This window comes from Podarcis filfolensis (assembly GCF_964270895.1).
Source record: "Podarcis filfolensis genome assembly, chromosome: 7".
Lineage (NCBI taxonomy): Eukaryota > Metazoa > Chordata > Lepidosauria > Squamata > Lacertidae > Podarcis > Podarcis filfolensis.
Window position 1 is genome coordinate 62,076,880 of NC_139603.1, and position 16,412 is coordinate 62,093,291.

Consider the following 16,412-nt stretch of genomic DNA (forward strand, 5'->3'; position numbering starts at 1 on the left):
GCATATGCATGTCACAGGTACATTATGACTTGTTTTTCTTCTGGAACACCCATTTATAATAAATAAAACACAAACTGAATTTGTGTTAAACTGTTTAAATTTGCACTATGTTCCTTCCTCCTGCACAAGCAGAAATATAAAATCACACATTCTGCCCAAGGCATTGAAGCAATGAGAGCTATCCCATGGCCCTCGGAGAACCATTTTAAATTAGTAGGTTTCCTTTCCCTTTAATCTGGCAGGATAAATATAATTATAATCTGCTACTAATAATCTACTGCTAATAATCTGCTACTAATATAATATTGGAAATCTTCACAGCTAAAGCATCACTCCTTCCAAACATAACTGGGTAACTTTTCTTAATAATTATGAAGAGGGGACATGGAGAGACTTTTCATAACATTTTGCATGGCAAGTGAGTTTCCAAATCTGATAAACCCAAAATAGCAGCCACACACATATCCTGTCATACTTTCTTAGAAGCTGATCGAATCTTACATGGAACTGCACTTAAGATTTCTGTTTGGATAAGGTCTCCTGATAAGTATGCACATCACCAAGTAACATATCATATGCTAGCTCACAGTCAGACTCACATGGCCCAAGATGAGAAGGGTCTGGAATTTTGCAATCAAACATTTAAGAGAGATCCCCGCAAAACTTGAGGGAGGAAAAAGGAAGATGCTGGTTTACACAGAATGTATAAAGAACTACTTGAATTACTAGGCACAGTGGCTGTGTTCTACCTCCACTATACCAGTTGTTGAATCATAGGTGAGCAGAGTGCTGCTTAGCTCATGTCCTGCTTGCGGACTTCCCAAGTGTGTCTGATTGGCTACTGTGAAAACAGAATGCTGGATGAGATGAGCCATTGGCCTTATTCAGCAGGCTGTTCTTATTATGGTCTTACCTTCTTATGTTAACCTTTTCTCAGTATGGTTGAGAAGCTCTACCAAGCTTGGTCCTTTTAGACTAGCTCAGGGAGTGCACAGCTTGCATTATACAGATCTTTTTCGACTGCCTAGTACCCAATATTTTGACAAAAGTTAGAGGACACTCTCTCAAGTGTATCGCAACTCACATAACCTGCTAGCAGAACATCCTGCCCAAAGTCTGAGATGCAACAGGAAACTTACAGAAATTTGGCTCATCTTTATTAAATAATGTGCATGCAAGGCTTGGAATCTACACTGACACTATATAGCTAGAACACTACTTGTCATTTTGCAAGCGACACTTCAAACATCATCTTGACAGTTAAAATATCCTTCTGTCTGCTGTGATTAGTTTCAAGGCCATTTTACTTTATGGTACTTGCAAGGTAGTACCTTTATGGTACATTTGCTTCTCTTGAAGTATTTTAATTGGATGGCAAGCTGGCTCCACTGTAGTGACTTTAGCTATCTAAAGCAGTCCAGCAACCTGAACTGTATGTCAAAGATGCTCAGGACTGAATCACTAGTTGCTTCTGCAGGTGCCTGGAGACATGACTTGTTCGCAGTGTTTTAATTATGGATGTTTCTGTTTTAATCTTTGTGTAACTGACTTTTTAATTTTGTTAACCAACTTAGAAGCCTCTTGCGCCATTAAGTGGCACACAAACCCATCCTGTAATAAAAGGCAGCCCCCCCCCATTTGCCTGAGCGCTTATGTGCTGCTTTCAGACATTTTCAGTACAACTCAGCACACTCGTCATGTGATAAGCAACAAGTATCACTATTTTGTGTGGGATAAATGGAAGTGCAGTTTGACCTTAGGGCTTAGTTGTATTGTTAGAGCAAACAATCTGCTATGCTCTTGTACAGCAGCTTCTGTAAACAGACAGGCGGCAAACAAAGGGGGAGCTTTACAGAGTTTAAAATAGAAAATTGCCTTTGCATTAACAGGCTTATGGCAAGGTTACTTATGGCACATTTGCCTTTAGGACTCAGCAGGCGTGCAGTGCAGCATATTGTGTCAAGCCATCTGCTGAACAGGCAGAATCGATCTCAGAGTCTGTGTGTCCTGCTTCGCTTGCAGATTTACCCACTGTGACTAAACACACCCACAGAACTCAAGATTTTTTTGGGAGGGGGGAGGAACTCCTCCAAACAGTTGGATTTGACCTTTCCGGGGCAGGGGGGCAGAAACTTAACATTTTCTATTTTCAAGGGAGAAAAGAGATAAGCTCTGAACACATTTCAAGGAAAATGCAGTTTGAAAGCTTTGCTCTTTTCCAAATCTGAGCTTCAAACAAATTTCACATGGTAATTATAATAATTGAGATGTCAAAAGCATTTTATATTTACATGGTGCTGTATAAATACTGACTAATTAAGGTTCACCATGATTTTGCTGGGAGAATAAAAGACTGCATCTTTTTTTGGATCTGAATGAGAAGGTTGAAACAGAGACAACACTAGTTGCACACATGAAACTGGGATCAGAGGTGGGTCCTGAAGGGTTTTCTTTTCTATTTTTTAACACCTCAAGCAAAAAATATATATAAATTACACTCCTCTGCTCTAGACTGGAATTCTTTTTACAAATTACACCCACATACATCCCATATAAAGAAAAAAACACACACATATTGCTTAGAATTTGCCACCTGAGGTAGACTGCTTCACATTACATCGTGGTGAGGTCAACCCTGAATTTGTCACTCCTAGTCCATTTCAGTCTGCTGAAGAAAGCTGGGAAGAACTTGGCAGCCGCACAATGTTCCTGTTCCAAATACTGAGTGACAAGAAATCTGCTTTCTGAGAAACCCTTTGCCAAACGTCTATTACTCAGGAAGAATCATGCTGACTTCTTGTCAGAGTCAAATCTGCCTCAGATGCTCATCTAGCTCTTGCTACATCGCTGCACCCATCTTTGGACTACTGTAATGTGTTCTTCATAGGGATACCTTTTAAGGTGACTCAGAAACTACAACTAATCTAGAATGCGGTTGCTAGACTGCTGGCTGTGAGTGACCGCTGGAATCATATGACACCAGTCCTAAAGGATCTACACTGGCTCCCAGTACATTTCTGAGCACAATTCAAAGTGTCAGTGCTGTCCTTTAAAGCCCTAAACGGCATCGACCCTGTATACCTGAAGAAGCGTATTCAACCCCATTGTTGAGCCTGGACACTGAGGTCCACCTCTGAGGGCCTTCTGGAGGTTTCCTGCGAGAAGTGAAGTTACAGGGAACCAGGCAGTGAGGGTCTTCTCGGTAGTGGAGCCTGCACTGTGGAACACCCTCCAGTCAGATGTAAAACAGATAAACTACTATAAGACACTTAGAAGACATCTGAAGGCACCCTGTATAGGGAAGTTTTAAATGTTTGATGTCTCGTTGTGTTTTTATATTATGCTGGAAGCCGCCCAGAGTGGCTGGGGCAACCCAGATATAAATAATAAATGATTGCTATTATTTGTAGGTGCTACAGAATGTGGGGAAACCCAGTCAGGAAGACTCTGCCAGGAATAATGCTAAGGCAGGCTTTCCTAAGGGGAAGGGATGCAGCTCAGCGGTAGAACAGCTGCTTTGCATGCAGAAGGTCCCAGGTTCAGTCCCAGGCATCTCTAGGTAGGGCTGGGAAAGAATCCCATCTGAAACCCTGGAGTGCCATTACCAGTCAATGTAGACAGTGCTAAGCTAGGTGAACCAATGGCTTGATTCAGTGTCAGGAAACATCCAGTGTTCTTAGTTTCCTGCTAAGTTTCTGATCCTAAACCTCTGCTGCTTTGTGAGATATCTTCTGCAGAAGGAAAGGCTAAGGAGGAAACCTTACACAAATCCAGAGTGGAGTCCCTAAGACAGCTGGTGTCAAATGTATTGCTCTGTTTTCCTTTGGACCACTTCAGCAAGGCTGAGAGGAGGTCCTGTTGTCTGGGGCAGGCAGCCTAGGACTTCCATACGTACTGCCCAGGCTTGCACCCCAGGAAGGTCACCCAGGGAAGTAGCTTTGGGTGATTTCCATGTTCATACTGAGCCTCTCTGAAGGGCTGGCTTGGGACATCATGGTTTCCATGGGGCTAACTCGAGTGGTTATTGGTCCACCACATTCAGCAAGCCATAGCCAGGCTTTCATCTTTGTTCCAATAGCAGAGATGGGTGTTCTGATTGGGGCGGGGATGGAAGAGTTGTACATTCCAGTTTGCTTCCTTGGAGGTTTTTAAACAGAGGTCAGATGGTCCTCTGTCAGGGATTCTTTAGCTGAGATTCCCATATTGCAGTGTGTTGGACTAGATGAGCCTTGGGATGCCTTCAACTGTACAGTTCTTTGATTCAGTTCTATGACATACCAGTTTCTGGTGAGCTTTGGACTCACAACAACAACTCACCTCTGCAGATGGTGGTGGGGAATTCAGGTGGTCCTGGAAACAAATGGAATCCGATGGATTTCTGAAAGCTCCAAGGGGTTTTCTAGTGGTTAGAATTGGCGATTCTGCTCAGGTTCTGGTCTCATCGTGCAGTGATGAGACACAACAGGCCACTGACAGCCCCATCAACTCGGACTGGTTATATACCCTACTATATATGTTTCACCCCAATGCTTGTGGTTTTACAAGTGCTGCAAAACTGGCCAAAGACTGCAGCACACGCAAGTAACTTGCACTAAGATTAGAGCAACCTGGTTGCCAAGCAACCTTTTTGTTTAGCAGAACGTAATACACAGCAGCAGCTTGTCAACTGGGGAAGTTGTAATCAGGTACAAGGACTGGCTTAATGGCTCGTGAACACTTAAGTCATCATGCAATTTGCTGTGCTTTTCTCCTCAGGAGTTCCCATGGGGAAGAAGCACTTGGTGGGGCTTCTTTGCTGAAAAACTTGTAGATGGACCAAATCAGGCTATTGGACTCTCCACCAATTGACCTTTGAGAGTACCTTTCCCACCAAGAGCAGTAAAACCACTCTGAAGGCGAAAGTGAACACCCAAGCTTACAAACATGGATCCATTATATTGGAAAGGGTCACAGTTCAACGGTAGAGTATTTGCCTTGCAAGATCCCAAGTGTGACAAGGAAGTGATCTCAAGGAAGGGCTGGGAAAGACGCTTACCCGAAAAACCCTGGAGAGCCACTTCCAGTCAGTATAGACAATTCTGAGCTAGATGGCCCAATGGTCTGACTTTAATAGAACTGTAATAGAACTCCTGCATGCAAAGTGCTTTACTATCCACAGTCATATGAATAAATCAATTTGTGGAGTGGCTGAAAAGGGGAAGTGAACCTGCCTTGCAGTCATAGCTGTTACGGGGTTTGAATTCCATCATTGGAGCTCTGAAACAAACACTCTCCACTGATCCACTTCCATAAGCAAAAACATATGGTTAGTCAAAGGCCTTCATTCAGAGTGCCTTACTTCAGGATTAGGGGCTTAGAACTAAGGCACTCCTAGGAGACCTGCAGTAAAGTTTCTGTCGGATAACATTCACCCTAAGAAACCTCAGCCCTGTATACTTGCACGAGATAGCTAGCAGCCTTCCGAATGCTGCTTTTTCAGGATGAGCAAACCCAAAGCACTAACTTCAAAGCCTGAGGCACTGGCAGCTGCTTTAGCTAGAGGTTTCTGCGTATCCCTAAATAACCTCACAGATAACAACCATACTTCTATTGTTGTAAATCTCACCATTATTGTGATCTGTGTATTGAAGAATGCCTTTGAAGTATGGATATTTTAGAAAGAGAGATCTCTTCACTTATAACTATGCTGCCAGTTATTCAAAATATTGTTAAATCCCTGTCTAGACCTCCCATTACCATGTCTTGAGCCTCAGACATGCATAAAATGGATTATGAATTTAAATGAAGTCTAGTAGTACTCCTAATGGTGGACAAAATAAATATAAAATGCACACTTGATACTTAAATATAAAATGCACAAAATACTTATGTGTGGTTAGTAATCCGAACAACACTGTCAAAGGCCTCTATAAAAATACCAACAGTGTTTTTAAGTCTTCCAAGAGCAAATATCTAGAGAGATTGCCATCCCATTTTTATTATTCCACTGTAACGTATAATAAAAGCAACTCACAGGAATAAGAGGATTATCCTTTTAGAGTCTCAGTTTGTGGCTTTATTTATTTATTTATTTGTTTATTTTTAAAGCTCCCCAACTGTTCTATTCCCTGACTTTGTAATTAACTATATCTGCACACACAAATAATAATAATAATAATAAAGACTGTCTGCTTATTGTCAAGTAGCTTACAATGTGACTCATGTAACACACATCATTTAACTGTGTGCAAAATATGCAGGATGATGGCTTCACATCTGTTTGTGGTTATTTTGCTACTACTTCTACCCTCCTCCACCCTTCCTGCTTTCAGTTGCATTTTTTTAAAAAACCCCAAACCCTCTATCATAATTTCTGAACGGAGTATCTTCTATTAATCTTCTTAAACACACAGTACAGTCCATCCAATACACTTAAGTCACAGTGATCGTAAAAGAGTTTAAACATGTGCAATTGTTTCTGGACCGCAACAAAACAAGAAAGAGTAGTCAAAAGATTGGGGGGGGGGCTTTCCTGCATCACTACTGAGCAGCATCTCTTTCTTGAACAGGAGATTGTAAAGTAATTTATTTACTGCAAAGTGAGAAGCCTTTCAAAAAGAAAAGAAGACCCTGTGAATTAATTGGTAAGTTTCCTCAGTGGCGGAGGAAAGGGGAGCGGGGGGTGCGGTCTACCCCAGGTGTCATCCCTGAGGGGGCTGACAAAATGACAAAAATATGAGGTTTTTTTAAAAAATGGGCTCACAAAACCTTTTAGTTCAGTCAACAAATGTAACAAAATGCGGCTGGCACTGGGCACCACACTGCAGAAGCCGGCACTTACCGTGTGACCTGAAGCGTGCCTGAACCACGCGTCTCTCCTGAGAGTGATGTGGTGGTTTGGGCGCCTGCAGGCTCTGCGCTGCCTAAAACGGCAGTCTGGGACTTGTGTCTGCCCTCCACCTCTCCCTCAGCTGCCCTACAGCTGAGGGGGAGGCTCCACGCAGCGCGCCCTGTGCCCATGGGTAGCTCACCCCACCCCGGCTGCAGGACATGCACACTGCACCTGGCACATGAGCGGCTAGCTACACTGCTGTGTTTCCTTTCATCAAATCATAGAAACACGAGAACCTGTCTTATGCCAAGTCAGAAGATTAGTCTGTGTACTGTGTGCACTAACTAGTAGTGTGATGGCCCGGGATTTGGATTTGGATGCTGAACCTGAAGAATCCCAGCCTGCACAGGATTCCCTGCCTCCAGAACCAGCTGAGCCGGGGCTGGGGCATGAGCCTGAAGGGTCGTCACCTGTGCTGGATCCTCAGGTGCAGGCACCAGCTGAGTCTGCTCGGGCTCCTGAAGGGGTGGAGGAACAATTGCCTGCAGGTGCTCCACTCTCAGCCCCGGCAGAGGAAGCTGAGGTTGCCTCTGGGTCGGGTAACCTCTCCTGAGCTGCAGAGGCTCAGGGCAGAGAGGCGGAGGGAACTAAGTTCCCGCAGGAGGAGTGCTCGCCTCCAGGCCAGGAGAGGCGAGTCACCTGAGGATCGGGGGTGCCCTGTGCCTTGGGGCAGATAAAAGCCAGCCAGCCCCAGTCCCAAGTTACGGGAGCAACTTCGTTGGTTGACAGTTCCTGCCTGAACCCTGTCCTGCTGGAGCTCCTGACCTCACCCAACTACCTGCCCTGCATCCAGCTTCAACTTTTACAGACTGCCTCCATACTGCACCTTCGGCCTCGGACTGGACTCGGACCTCGCCTTTCGGTTAGCCCACGGGACCAGCACAGGTAGTGATTTGCCAGGGTTCATGAAAAGAGTCCTTTTCAGCCCAGGAATTGAACTTGGGGCATTCTGCATGCAAAGCAGATGCTATGGCCCTTGCAAGTCAGCAGTGCGTCATGTTAGATTGTAAGTCACCTTTGAAGCACAAGAGAGATTCCAAAGCAGCTCATGCAGCACATAAGGGAGCAGCTGTTCCATGGGTAAAAAAAAACAATAAGCAAATAAATGGTGCAAGTTCAGCTGAGTTCATGGATACTCCAACATGTACCTGAATTTATCCTCTGGATCACTTATTTGCATCACAAAATTTACCGTCTTTCCAATTTGGTCAAATTTATCAGCTGAAATTTGTACCTGAATTACACTGGACAAAACGGGTTTTCATGAAGCTAATCATGTTTCTCAGAGGAAAGGAAGGATCACATTTGTTTTGCAGTGATATTTCCTGGCAACCTTTCTAAAGATTAATATAATACCCCTGGGACCCATAATGAAGTGCTCACTGCTAAGTGTTCCTGTTCAAGTTCCAGCCAGCCAGCCGTACCTTCTTCCAGAATACTCCAACTCATTCCTCCTATATCTCTGTTTTTCTGTCCCTGCCCCCTGCCCCACAAAGTCATTCCATACCCACTGAGCATGCTTAGTACACATTGGGCTGGTTTGGGTATTGCCCCTCACCTGAGGGCTTTCCTACCCTAGAATTGCTTGTTACTCCTGAAAACCTTGGGACTCTCCTCTAGCATGCCTGCTAATACCTCTCTTGTGCATGCATGGCACCATTTTGACTACACAGGCTGCCTTGCTCCATCTATCCCAGTATTTCCTATATGATGTACTAATAGAATTTCAAAGCTGCTAAATTTACAGATTGTGTCATCAATTGTGCAATTTTATGTTATTTTAGAATCAGATCCCTCTGAAACTTCCTTTAAAACTTTCCATTGTGTAAAATAGAGGAAGGATTGTTTCAAAAGTTTCCCTTTTCCCCATCTTTGCTTTACATTACTATCCCCTGGGGTATATAAGACTTGGGAGTAAGCCAGGGCACAGAATTATCATACATTAAGCAATCCTTTTACTTCAATGTAGCTCTCCCCCCGCCCCCCGCGATAGCAATCATGTTCATTTAAAAGAAGATCATAAGTCATGGGGATGGGGAGAATGTGCGCATGAATTCAACAGTGCTTAGTTTATTTTTTGGTTGTTATTTTGTTAATGTTGTTAATACAGTGGTACCTTGGGTTACATACGCTTCAGGTTACATACGCTTCAGGTTACAGGCTCTGCTAACCCAGAAATAGTACCTTGGGTTAAGAACTTTGCTTCAGGATAAGAACAGAAATCGTGCTCCGGCGGTGCGGCGGCAGCAGGAGGCCCCATTAGCTAAAGTGGTGCTTCAGGTTAAGAACAGTTTCAGGTTAAGTACAGACCTCCAGAACGAATTAAGTACTTAACCCCAGGTACCACTGTATTGTTTTATAAATTATGACTGCTGCAGTACTTTGTGAATTGTAATTGTGCTGTTTAGCTTATTTGTTTTGTTAATAGTGTTTTGTAGACTTTAATTGTTTCCTGATAATTTGTTAATTATTCTATACAATTTACCGTATTTTTCGCTCTATAACACGCACCCGACCATAACACGTACGTAGTTTTTAGAGGAGGAAAATCTGTAGGCATGCCACCCGTAGGCATTCCCTCCATAACACGCACAGACATTTCCCCTTACTTTCTAGGAGGAAAAAAGTGAGTGTTATGGTGCAAAAAATACGGTATGTTGTGTTTGTGATGTTCTATTATGTTATTGTTATTTATTGTTTGTAATCCACTTTGCAATTTGTGTGAATGAAAAAAGGCATAGAAATATAATAAATAAAATCAATCATTTTAAAACTGGCTGTAAGTATGAAAAACCTGACATTTATCAAAGAAGACTAATCTTTCTTTTGTCCCATGTTCACCAATTTTAACTCTTCCCTTCTCCTACAAGGAGAATGACAAAACCTGGTATTTCTTTCCCCTGAGAATTTCTTGTTTTTGATTAAGTGAATACAAACAACTACAGCTATCAAAACCCAGGCAGACGGCAGTGTCTCTCTTGGGTAATAAGAGCAAGATCTCCATTCTGATTTCCCTTAGTTATTTCAGCCAAGTTATATGTACTTGGCAATAAATTTGAGAAGCATGGCAGAAATGAAATTGCTCTATTTATATATTAACGGGGGGGGGGGATATATCCCGATGCCATTTTCTTTACTACCACTTATATATGGGGAAGATTTTCAATTAAGTTTTCATTTAAAGATGGACCTACCTATTCAATATTTTCCAAAACAATAGGTGGATGAAAACACACCCATCCTTTGAAATTTGTATCTCTTTGACTTTTGCAGTACAGTTCTGTTTCCAAGCAATGGGTATAACATTGTGTATAAAAATGTATATTCTAGGGCAAAGTGTAAAAATGGCTTTGCAAAAATAGGCATATTAGGCAAAACTACATACAAGAGAATTAGGAGAAATTTCATAATGATTTTTTTTTAATTACAAACCTCTGTGGACAATTGAACTTAAGAGTGGGAAATTGACAGGTTTGTTCATTCCTGCTCTTTTGTAATGAAATTCTAACCAGATGATAGAAATATTCCAGTAACCTCTCGATAAGTTTCAACAACTGAGGTGCAATTCCATTAAAGTATAATGGAATCACAAACATAGCAAAACCAGAACACCCTATGAATAAAACTCTAAGCACATTTACTAGAGAGTATGCCTCACTGAACACAGTGGGACTTTCAAGGAAACATTTATAGGCTTTCTCTGTAAATTTAATTTCTTCGGAACAAGGAGAGTAATAGCAAACACCTTAAAGTTCTTGTTCTTAACATAATCTTGGAATATGTATTTATTTAATTTTTATCTTCCAAGTTGCTCAGAGTGGCATGTCTGTTATCTCTCGTCAATCTTATCTTTATAACAAATATGTGAGGGAAGCTATGATGGAATTGATGTAAGATCACTCAGCAAATTATATGGCTGGCCACTGATCTGAACTTGGATTTCCCTGATCCAAGTCCAACACTGTCAACTATCCCACACTGTCTCTTGCACATTACCAGAATAGTGAAATATTTAATCTAATTGTTAGTAATGGGGGGGGGCAGGGGATACAAGTCTTGCAATTCTATCAATACTAATCTGAACATATTTGTTTTGTACTTCAATTTCTATACTACTAAATCAAGAAAAACATTCTCAAAGCAGTGCACATAAAAGGCAAAGATCAGAGCCACATTAATTTGGGTAAGCTTGTGTAAACAGAAGTGCTTTAAGCTGCCATCTAAAACTAAACACAAAGAATGCCTACCTAGTATACAAAGGCAATGAATTTCAGAATACAAATCAAGTCAATGAAACACACACACACACACACACGTTTCGGGTCATATGTTATTCCTTTGGATTACCTAGATTTTCAGCCCAGGGTAAGTGTGATGGTTATGGCATAGATTCAGGTAGGTAGCCGTGTTGGTCTGACACAATCAAAATAAATTAAAAAATTGTGAGGTTGATGGACTTCCATTTCATGCGGCTCTGAAGAAGTGTGCATGCACACGAAAGCTTATACCCAGAACAAACTTAGTTGGTCTCTAAGGTGCTACTGGACATTTTAAAAAATTTATTTCGGTTATGGCATAGTTGTCTATACAAATTGATTAATAATAATGAACATGATGTGTGGGTCATCTTAGGCCCTTGTAGGGAGACAGGGGGTCTTAGCCAAGAGTGTTCTCACTAACTAGACACTGAAATAAACAACCCAAAGTTTTTGAACCCCTTCTTTGCTTTCTTATTTAGAGCACTTGAAGTCACCCAGCCTAGAACTACTACTGCAGAAGTTTCAGATGTTTGTACATATTGTAATAGTGAATAGAAAATCAACTTAGAAATCCCCATTGGCTTTGACAATTCAAAAGTTGTCACATAATTTAATCCTAAAAATGTGCAGTAGCATATCCACTTGTATCAATGGCATCACAGACCGTGCATATTTATTTGTCACACAGTCCTAATGCAGCTGTCAGGGTGCGGCCAGTTCTAAGCATTCATTTGTGAGCCCAGCAAACTGAGGAATCAAGATGGTGATTCTGGTGCAATGAATGTTCTCTTACATTTTATTATCCTCTGTGAACACTTCGAGCTACACTGATATGACACTGAAAATTAGGCACAGCAAGCATGGTTTAAATAAAGAAATGAAAGCTTTGCAACCCCTGGAGTCTTCAGGGAGTGTATTTTAGCCCTAACATTTTGTAAGTTAATTGCTTTAAAAGCGGTATAGAAGAATTGACTTAGCAGCTCTCATGACTCCGAATGGAGTTAAGTAGGAAAGTTGGAAAAGGGAAATGCAGACATTCCACAGTATATTTAGTGTTCTTTACAATCTGCCAAAGTGGGTGATCAGGTAACAGGGGACTTGGAGGAAAACTACACTATCTGAACCATGCTTCTTTCTGCAAATGAAGAGATTCTAGCATGCCAACTGGCTGGAGGACAGTGGGGAAAAGAATGATGAGTGCAGCTAAAAAAGTTATTTAATGCTGTTGCCTTGCAGTTCGCCGAGCGCCGAAATATACCAGCATTAGAGGACAAGGTCAAAGGAACAGCAAAAGAGTATTTTCAGGAAGCTATTTGTTTTGGGTTCTCCTGCTTTCAAGACTGTAATAATAAGATGGAGCAATCTATTTGGAAATGAAAGGACAGAAAAACTGGAGAATCAATTAACACTGCTGAGAATTTAAAGATCCATCAAAGTGGAAGAAAGAGAAGCAAGTGAGAAACTGATGGGATCCAAACACACCGACTGGGACATTTCCAAAATAGAACTCTTTGAAGGTTAGGGAACCTTCCCAAGCAGCATCTGATACAGGATGATACACTGCAGTCAGAAGGAAAGATCAGCAGAGCCTATCAATGGACAAAAGAACGTTAGTCCTATGCAAGGAGTCCTTTGGATCACAGCCATATGTAGCAGTTGATGAAACACAAAAACATCACCTGTGGTCTTTAGTTATTTTTCTTTTCTTTTTAATAGCTACTTGCCAAAATAGAGTGATGTCACAATAGCAATAGACAATGCTACTGTATGGAAATGTTTAGGGAGAAAATGCATAGAAGTGACATTCTATGCAAATGGCAGGTGCACAGGTCAATTGCTTTCAAAATGCAAAACTGCATCCAAATGTGTATATTATGAGAAATGTGTACAAAAAGAATTTTCAAGAGGATGTGGCAACTGTGGAAAGTGTATGGGAAATCGAGAAACTGGAACAGACAGATTTGTCCTTCTCTATAAATCAAAATTGCATTGTTTTTGCACACAGAGCAGCTTTGGATGTAACCGTTTGCCTGGTACCCATAGGCAAAAAGGGACTGCATGCAGGTGAGTGCATGGAATTCCATATGAGTGAATGAGTGGGATTGCAGAAGAAAGATGGATATACCTGACCAGAAAACAAGCTGGTTCCCAGGGGAGATAAGTACCTTCTTCCACATCCAGAACAGAAATGCAGCAGGGTGCTGCAGGGAGGAAAGAGCTCTTTGTCTTTCTACAGCATGGTTGGCCCAAGACATTTTGCTGTCTGAGGTGAAGTACAAGATAGCTCCATGAACAAAAGTGTCCAGACTGCCATCTGAATCTTACCTTGACACAGGTAATGGAAGAGAGATTTCCATTGCACTCGAGGGTTAGTTTAGAGCAGCCTTTCTCAACCTGTGGGTCCCCAGATGTTGTTGAATTACAACTCCCATCACCCCTAGCTAGCAAGGCCAGAGCTCAGGGATGATGGGAGTTGTAGTCCAACAACATCTGGGGACCCACAGGTTGAGAACCGCTGGCTTAAAGGGAGAAGGACCTGTTGCATTATAGCTCCCCTCACTCTACTTCATTGTATGGCCAGCTGTGCTCCACTGCCAGCCCTCAGGAGGCTAAGAAACACATTTGCAGGTAATACTGTTCACAGACATTTACAAGGCTGACCCAGAGATCCCACTCCGTTTATTTAGCTGAGTCTTTATCTACGCTTTTGTAAAGCTAAAGGAGTGGTCATTGATGCATCTTGAGTGTAGAGTCTGCATCAGTTAATTACTCATTAGGAAATATTTAATGGGCAATACTAGTTGTAGTACAACATCATTTCATGTGAGCATTCAAGAAAAGTAACAGAACAGATATTATATACCTGTGCTGGGTGTTAACCAGAAAGTTGGTGGTTGGAGCAGAATTCCTGCATTGCAGAGGGTTGTACTAGATGACCCTCAGGGTCCCGTCCAATTCTATGATTCTATGATGTGGAATTAGGAGCTACTGTTTTGCACACCATAATTTAATTGCAAACTTAAATAGTGAAAGAGGCTTTCTTCTTTACCCATTAGCTGATGTCATGCAGTTTCAGTGAGGAAGCAGAAAGATGCATGCATTTTTAAAAAGGGAACATGGACGATGGGCAAATAACATGTGCTTCCTAGCATAAAGAATGCCAGAGACACGCATTTTGCACCTGATATATCAGCGTAAACCACTAATTTTACAAGGAAATGCCCTCTATTTTATAACCTCAGAAAGCACAATTCATCAAACTCTATATTTAATGTAACATATATGAAAGTGGCAGATCCAGCATCTAGCAATTAGATTTAACATAACACATTTTAAAACTGAACTATGCCGTTTACCAAAAAGTAGTAAAGAAAAGTATATATGCATTTGATTGACCAAATTGAAGCAATGTATTGGAACAATTTTATGAATGAAATAGGATCAAGAGGGTTTCACGCTTTCCACCTCAGTTGTACCTTAAATACAAAGAAGATGTGAAAGCAGGGTAAAATTAAGCAGACCTTGTGATGAGAAAGGCAGCCTGGTAACTTCAAAGCAGAAGCTACATGTTACTTTTTGTAGCTACATGTTACTTTGCAAGTAGTAGTGTGGTTTTTGGAAGTCATGGGATGTGGGTTGCGCTGTGGTATAAACCACTGAGCCTTGGGCTTGCCGATTGGAAGGTCGGCAGTTCGAATCCCCGTGACGGGGTGAGCTCCCATTGTTCGGTCCCAGCTCCTGCCAACCTAGCAGTTCAAAAGCATGTCAAAAGTGCAACTGGATTAATAGGTACCACTCCGGCAGGAAGGTAAACAGTGTTTCTGTGTGCTGCTCTGGTTTCGCCAGAAGTGGCTTAGTCATGCTGGCCACATGACCCGGAAAAACTGTCTGCGGACAAATGTCAGCTCCCTCGGCCAGTAAAGCGAGATGAGTGCCACAACCCCAGAGTTGTTCACGACTGGATTAAATGTCAGGGGTCCTTTACCTTTACCTATTTGGAAGTCATTTGCAGAGCTGAACCATAGGTGGGAGGAAGCAACCTTAACCTTGACCCAGGTTCCTGATAGCCTTTTTATTATATGTATTTTATTGATATTTATATGTAACAAAACAAATGCAACAACAAGGGAAATACGCAACTGAGGAAAGGTCTGTTTTTCAAGACTCTGTATTTGACATGAGAATACCAGTTCTGAAGAATATCGTATCTCAGTGCCCTGCCATAAAAATCCATGTGTGGAGGGAGATTGGTAATTGTGTTCCTTGTAGCTCTCTATAAAATAAAACTATACCAAACCTCATTAAAATTGTCTGTTTGAGCATTATATATTTTCTGCAATCAACTGTCCCATTAGTGCCAAGAACCAATTTTTTGACACCAGTTTCCAAACATATTAGAAGTTGGGGCTTCCCAAAACTTGGCAATAGTCAATCTTACAGCTGTAAGTAGAAACAGAAGCAGATCCCTATGAGTTAATTCAAGTCCTTCTCCACTAAAAATGGAAAGTAATGCCATTTGAGAGTTCATTGGAATTTGAAGAAGCTAGTGCAGCAACAGCCCAACAAACATATTTTTGCCCAAATGGTTTAAGAACTAAATTGTGGGCCCTTCATGGCTGTCACCAGTGTTTGAAGTTACTGTCTGGTGTCAAAATATTTATTAAATGATAGCTTTTCTTAATCCACGAGGGCTCTGGGTCATATCCCACTCAGTGTTAGGGGGCGGAGTTCAAATGCAGACATAAAAATGAGTGGTTGTGGGAGAATTATATGGGTTAAGGGGCAAGATCAAATTAGGCATCCATCCTGGGTGATTACATCACTGCCCCCAATGGTCTTTTATCCCCTAAATGTCCTGCTGACTCCCCCCACAGTTGATTGCTCCTCCCGCCACTTTAGTATTGAGTAGCAAAGAAGGGTTTTAGAATTCCACTTCTGCTGCATATAATATATTTCTGCTTTTACATCACAATTTGCATGCCCAATTCTTCCAATGATTTTGGATATCAGAACATGCGTAGTTCAACTGTTAACAGCTAAAATACATCCTGTAGGTCATAAGGCTTGCAATCCCTCCTACAGTTGCCCTTGTAGAAGTACATTAGTTTCAGTGGAGCTTCTGCGGAAACAGCTGTACGCCGAATTGCGGCCCATGTGTTTTAATAAATAAAGCAGCATATCTATGGGAATGTTTAATCAGGCATTCGGGGTATTTCCAGGACACCTCACCCTTAGGGTACAAGAGCTTACATGAAACACACGTAGCATCTTAACAACTCACA

The 16,412-nt window shown here is 41.8% G+C and overlaps 1 protein-coding gene across 8 annotated transcripts in view; it reads right to left on the reverse strand.

Annotated features, from left to right (window-relative positions):
- The window catches only part of PAG1 (phosphoprotein membrane anchor with glycosphingolipid microdomains 1), a 96,598-nt gene that overhangs the window by 27,586 nt on the left and 52,600 nt on the right, over positions 1-16,412 (reverse strand). The window lies entirely within an intron of this gene.